The sequence below is a fragment of the Heteronotia binoei genome, chromosome 2 (assembly GCF_032191835.1).
Source record: "Heteronotia binoei isolate CCM8104 ecotype False Entrance Well chromosome 2, APGP_CSIRO_Hbin_v1, whole genome shotgun sequence".
Taxonomy (NCBI): Eukaryota; Metazoa; Chordata; class Lepidosauria; order Squamata; family Gekkonidae; genus Heteronotia; species Heteronotia binoei.
The window spans coordinates 192,317,498-192,324,462 of NC_083224.1; positions in this window are offsets into that span (position 1 = coordinate 192,317,498).

The window sequence follows — 6,965 nt, forward strand, 5'->3', positions numbered from 1 at the left end:
GTTCCGCAGGGCCTGCAAGACGGCACTCTTCCGCCAGGCATTACATGATGGTAACATCTACAGCAACGGGACTGGCCCATAAGAACACCACCATGGCCTACCTCACCAGACTGTGGCTATCATATGAACATATGAAGCTGCCTTATACTGAATCAGACCCTTGGTCCATCAAAGTCAGTATTGTCTTCTCTGACTGGCAGTGGCTCTCCAGGGTCTCAAGCTGAGGTTTTTCACACCTATTTGCCTGGACCCTTTTTTGGGAGATGCCGGGGATTGAACCTGGGACCTTCTGCTTCCCAAGCAGATGCTCTACCACTGAGCCACTGTCCCTCCCCAAATCCTGAGAACTCTGAGTACAGCTAACCACCAGAATTTAATCGCTGCCTGAAATCATGACAGTAGCGCATGCAAACGTTTTAAAATTGTTTTTATGTCTTAATTGTTGTTTCTTTGATCGGTCACACGAGTGTGCTTGTGTTGACCCTTGGTCTGTGAGCCGCCCTAAGCCCGCCGTCAGCGGAGAGAGTGGGATATAAATTAAATAAAATAAAAATACGTGGGGTTTATTCTACTGCTTCTGGCCCACCTGACTCCTACCTTCTTCACGGGGAAAAGCATTCATCGTTTTGGTTGCCTTTTTATCCACCTTTCCCAATACTATAATATCTTTTTTTTGAGGCGCAGTGACCCGAACTGTACACAGTATTCCAAATGAGGCTGCATCTTAGATGTATACAGGGGCATACAAGGGACAGGGCTTTTTCAGTGCTGGCCCCGCCTTGGTGGAAGGCTCTGCCAGAAGACATCAGGGCCCTGCGGGATCTTTTACAGTTTCGCAGGGCCTGTAAGGCAGAGATATTCCACCAAGCCTTTGTATGAGGACAGTGACGGTTGCCATTCTGGCACCTTTTCCTCTCCATCCCCTCTTGGGGTGATCCCCCTACTCCTGATGTGATCTAATAACTGAATAACAGCACTTCAAAGGGTTTTCAATCTTTTTAATGTAACTGACTTTATATATATGTATTTTTTATGTTGTACATCACCCAGAGCCTGGCACTAGCTGGAACAGGGCGATGCATCAAATGCAATAAATAATAATGATGATGATATGGGCTGATTTGTTTTCAGTGTGCATCCATTCCAGCAGGTGCAAGTGGAGGAGTGGGAAATCAAACCCGGTTCTCCCAGATAGGAGTCTGCACACTTAACCACTAAGCCAAACTGGCTCAATATATGTGAGTGATCTAAAACACCATATACATGCTATGAATTTATTTTCAGGGCTGCCAGCCAGTTAAAGAAATACGTGAATTAATCAGCGCAATATTTGCAGCTCAGCGCAGTCGGCTCTAAAGAAAGCACCACACCGTGTTTAGATGTCATGCCTGTGGATTGGAGCAGGCAGAATCCTGGAAGAGGCCTTCCCTTTTGTTCTGAGAGAGGACAGGAATGCCTTCCAGCAGCCTCCCCTCCTGGGCGAGAGAGAACGTGGTGGGGAAGGAAGGAGGGGTGCTTCTCTTGAGATAAAGCCTGAGTAGGATTCCCAAGTCTGGTTCAAGAAAATGGGACGGTGATTGGGGATGGGACGGTGGCTCAGTGGTAGAGCATCTGCTTGGGAAGCAGAAGGTCCCAGGTTCAATCCCTGGCATCTCCAAAAAAGGGCCCAGGCAAATAGGTGTGAAAAACCTCAGCTTGAGACCCTGGAGAGCCGCTGCCAGTCTGAGAAGACAATACTGATTTTTGATGGACCAAGGGTCTGATTCAGTATAAGGCAGCTTCATATGTTCATATGTTCAAAAATCTGGGGACTTTGGGGATGGAGCCAGGAGCAAGGTTGTGATAAGCACAGTTGAACTCCAAAGGGAGTTCTGGCCATCGCATTTAAAGGGGCCGTGCTCCTTTTAAATGCTTTCCCTCCATTTGGAATAATGTAGGATAGGGGCACCTTTGTTGGGGGCTCATAGAACTGGACTCCCTGGTCTAATGCTTTTGAAACTTGGAGGGTGTTTTGAGGAGTGACATTGGATGCTATGCTGCAAATTTGGTGCCTCTACCTCAGAAAACAGGCCCCCCCCCAGAGCCCCAGATACCAGGGGATCAATTCTCCATTATTCCCTATGGCAGGGGTGGCCAAGGGTAGCTCTCCAGATGTTTTTTCCCTACAACTCCCATCAGCCCCAGCCATTGGCCATGGGGCTGATGGGAGTTGTAGGCAAAAAAAACATCTGAAGAGCTACCCTTGGCCACCCCTGCCCTATGGGAATCGATCTCCATAGGGAATAATGGAGTGCCCAGCAGACATTTCCCCTCCCCCCCGCTTTCTGATGACCCTGAAATGGGGGGAGGGGCTCCAAACCAGGGGATCCCCTGCCCCCATCTGGGGATTAGCAAACACTAGAAATAAACCACTGTGTTTTTATGTTGCAAATAAATGCTGAAGCAATTTCTTTCATCACGATGCAATTATATTATCATCATCACAAACCAAAATTCATTAAACGCCCATAGAAAAATCAAAAAGTTATTTCACACCACTCTTGTAAGGTAGTACTTTGAAACTCAGAATGTTATTTCACATCACCCTTGTGAGGTAGGACTTTACAGTCCACTGTCTCAGTTCTCCTTTGCTTGAAAGACGTAGACAGTACCACGCGTGTATATGATTGCTCCTATGGGTAGCAGACCGAAGTCTGACAGGTGTGGCGGCTACACAGGTCCTGGGTTCAGTTCTGTGTCTCGTTCCCCTTCCGCTGACTGCTTTTCTTTTAGCTTTGGAACCCGTGCTAAAGGCAATGGCTCACACATTACAATACAATGCTACTCTGCAGCTTGCACGAATGGCTCTCCCGTTTATTTATAGCGTTTGCTAATCAGTAGACTGCGGTTTCCGGTTTACCCACCTGGGTATTGGCAGCCTTAAGTCTGAGGGGAATGGATTGGCACTGGCGATTTCTGCAGAAAATATATTGATATTTCTTTAAATCAGCTGCTCCTTGATCTGGAGATCCCCATTTTCCATTATCAAATTAATCTAGCCCAGGGGTGGCAAAACTGGGGTGGCTCTTTCACACACCTTGTGTGGCTCTCGGAAGTCCCCACTGCCCCATTCACCGGCTTGGAAGAGGCATTTAAAGTCTCTTTAAATCACTTTGCAAAGTCAGCTGGAGGCTTAGAGAATGCATTTAAAGTTGCTTTCTTTCTACTCTCCCTCCCTCCCCCCATCTATTTGCCCCCCTTTCCTTCTTCGTGGCTCTCAAACTTCTGATGTTCATGTCTTGTAGCTCCCAAACGTCTGACACTTATTCTATGTGGCTCTCAGGTTAAGCAATTTTGGCCACCCCTGATCTAGTCAATTAACTCTTGCATTTGCAGACCAGCTTTGCAAACAGCAGAACCTCTCTCCTCTCCTCTCCTCTCCTCTCCTCTCCTCTCCTCCCCTCTCCCCTCCTCTCTCCCCTCCTCTCCTCTCTCCCCTCCCCTCCCCCCTCCCCTCCCCTCCCCTCTCCTCCCCTCTCCCCTCCCCTCCTCTCCTCTCTCCCCTCCCCTCTCCCCTCCCCTCTCCTCTCCTCCCCTCTCCCCTCCTCTCTCCCCTCCTCTCCTCTCTCCCCTCCCCTCCCCTCTCCCCTCCCCTCTCCCCTCCCCTCTCCCCTCCCCTCCTCTCCTCTCCTCCCTTCTTCTGCTTCTGTCCCTTTCCCTACCCAGGTTCTCTGCCAATCTGCATAGCCTACATTTAATTTCTGCCACATCCCCTGGAGTGGTTCTTCCTGGGAGAGAAGGCAGACGGCAGCTGAAATGTGACCGGCCTTTAAATGTTTATAGCACCATGCTGGAAATGGCTTTTCATTTTCAATCCTTTTCCTAATCAACTGCTAGAATTTCATTTGCATTTTGACGGCTGATGCAGGCGCTCTGTTCTCACTCATCTGTTCCCCAAAAAAACCAACCCCCGCTCAGTTGACATCAGACGGGGAGAGGGGTGCCAACTCCAGACTGGGAAATGTGGGGATGGAAGCCAGAGAGGGCAGGGTTTGGGGAAGGGAAGCACCTCATTGGGGTGCAATGCCAGAGACACACCATTTTCTCCAGGGGAACTGATCTCTGTTGTCTGAAGCTGAACAGTAATTCTGAGAGCTCTCCAGGCCCCCAGCTGGAGGTTGGCAACCCTAGAACACAGCACTGCCTTCCCCTTAGAGAAGGGGTGTCAAACATGCAGCCCAGGGACCGAATCAGGCCCCCGAGCAACTGGCTGTCATCTGCTTCCTTCTCCCTGTCTCTTGCTTCCTTCTGCATCACAGCTTGCTTTGCCAGGCTTGCTCAATCACACAGGAGCTATACAGTAAAACCTCTATTTTCTCTATTGGCTGAGGCTCCTCCCTTGGGGAGTAAGGAGGGGGAAGGCAGAGCTTGTTTTTCCAGGCTCTCTCAATCACACAGTGGAGCTACTGAACCAAGCCTCTCCTCCTTCTATTGGCTAAGGCTCCTTCCCACTCCCTGTCCCCTGGGGAAGGAAGGAAAGAGCCAGAGCTTCCTTTGCCCGGTTCCCTGGATCCCATGGGAGAAATGCAAAGGAAGCACCTTTAAGACCAACAAATGCTAACTTTTTAAGCATAGTTCAAGGTGTTTTTTAAAATACTTAATTGTGTTTGTCTTGTGTCCTTTATACAGTTTATATCTCTGCTACCTAATCTTAAATAGGTACACACACGGCCCGGCCTGGCCTGACATGGCTCAGCCCAACAAGGTCTCATTTAAGACAAATCTGGCCCTCTTGAGTTTGACACCCCTGCCTTCAGAGTTTCTGATGACACACAGGATCTTCATGGGAAGACAAAGGCTGCCGTGTGAGCCAAAGACCGATTTCCCACTCACCCTACGCCGCTCTCATGTTTGTCTTCTCAGCGCCACATCCTTCCAATTTCCCACTATCTGCCCCGGGGCTGCAGCAAGGATCGGCGTTTAAGCGCAGCAAACTGGGTTTTAGTGGTTTTTCTGTTTGCTGCGTGAAAACGCCAATGCTTGCTGCAGTCCCGGGGCAGATAGTGGGAAATCGGAAGGCGCCATGCTGAGATGACGAAGGTGAGAGTAAGGTGAGTGCGAAATTGGTCAAAATCTTGCATTACCTGGGCCACTGAAAGGTCCTGTGAAAACGTCTCCCCGCTTGCCCTGGCTCTCACACCGGACAAGAAAATACTCTAACTGCTCTCAGCCTCCCCCCAATCTTTTCAGTTACGAAAGGCTGGGCTCCAGAGTATCTTTACTCCTTTGAACCCCCACCCCACCCCTGCAATTTAGAGATTACATCAAAGCAGGCCTCTGGGGTTTTGTGAGGTCCTCCTCCTGCTCTGTCTTTCCTCCAGTTGCCAGTTTGGTGTAGTGGTTCAGTGCGTGGACTCTTATCTGGGAGAACCGGGTTTGATTCCCCACTCCTCCACTTGCACCTGCTAGCATGGCCTTGGGTCAGCCATAGCCCTGGCAGAGGTTGTCCTTGAAAGGGCAGCTGTTGTGAGAGCCCTCTCCAGCCCCACCCACCTCACAGGGTGTTTGTTGTGGGGGAGGAAGGTAAAGGAGATTGTGAGCCGCTCTGGGACTCTTCGGAGTGGAGGGCGGGATATAAATCCAATATCTTCTTCTTCTTCTCCTCCTGCCAGGCGCACGGGATTTCGAAGAAGAAGAGACTGGATTTATACCCCTCCCTTCACTCAGAGTCTCAGAAGGGCGTACAGTCTCCTTTCCCTTCGTCTCCCGACAATAGACACCCTATGGGGTGAGGTGGCTGAGAGAGATTTTTTGAGAACTGCTGCTAAGAGAACAGCTCTGAGAGAACTTGTGGAATGATACGATCAACACCGGAAATATCCTTATTATCGCACCGAAGTGTGTGCAAACATATATTTTAGTGACAAAGACTTAACACAACATTTAAACATACAGTAATGCTTCCAGAATAGCAGCTGGTTACAAAACGCAATCACGGAAGAAGTCTAACAGTGAAAAAGTCCACACAATTGTTTTCCGTTGCCCCGGAAGGTAGGACCAGAAGCAGTGGACTGAAATTAAATCAAAAGAGTTTCCGGCTCAACATTAGGAAGAACTTCCTGACAGTTAGAGCGATTCCTCAGTGGAACAGGCTTCCTTCTTGGGAGGAGGTGGGCTCGCCTTCCTTGGAGGTTTTTAAACAGAGGCTAGCTGGCCATCTGACAGCAATAAAGATCCTGCGGATTTAGGGGGAGGTGTTTGTGAGTTTCCTGCATTGTGCAGGGGGTTGGACTAGATGACCCTAGAGGTCCCTTCCAACTCTTCTATGATTCTAACAGGCTTCCTCGGGAGGTGGTGGGCTCTCCTTCCTTGGAGGTTTTGAAACAGAGGCTAGATGGCCATCTGACAGCAATGAAGATCCTGTGAATTTAGGGGGAGGTGTGAGTTTCCTGCATTGTGCAGGGGATTGTGAGTTTCCTGCGTTGTGCAGGGGATTGGACTAGATGACCCTTGAGGTCCCTTCCAACTCTAGAGTTCTATGATTCTCCTTCCTTGGAGGTTTTCCAACAGCGGTTAGATGGCCATCTGACAGCAATGAAGAGCCTGTGAATTTGTGGGGGAGGTGTTTGTGCGTTTCCTGCATTGTGCAGGGGGTTGGACAAAATGACCCTGGAGGTCCCTTCCATGATTCCATGATTCTAACTCCACATATGAGACAAAGCCCACTTCCTGTGCATGTCTCTATGTGCTGTTGCCTTCCATGCCGCTACCAAGGAATCAAAAAAATTCCACTGGAAAGAGGAAGGGGACCATACTCCTAGGTCAAACTGTAGTTTCGTTTCTTGTCCTTTAGTTAGCCTCAAGCCATGGATTCAGCGGGAGCTCACAGGAGCACAGCTCCTGAACCTTTCTGAGAGTTCCCCCTCCTCCTCCCCACCTTATCCATTGAATAGGAGGTGCAGCTGCATAACAATCCCTGGATGAGC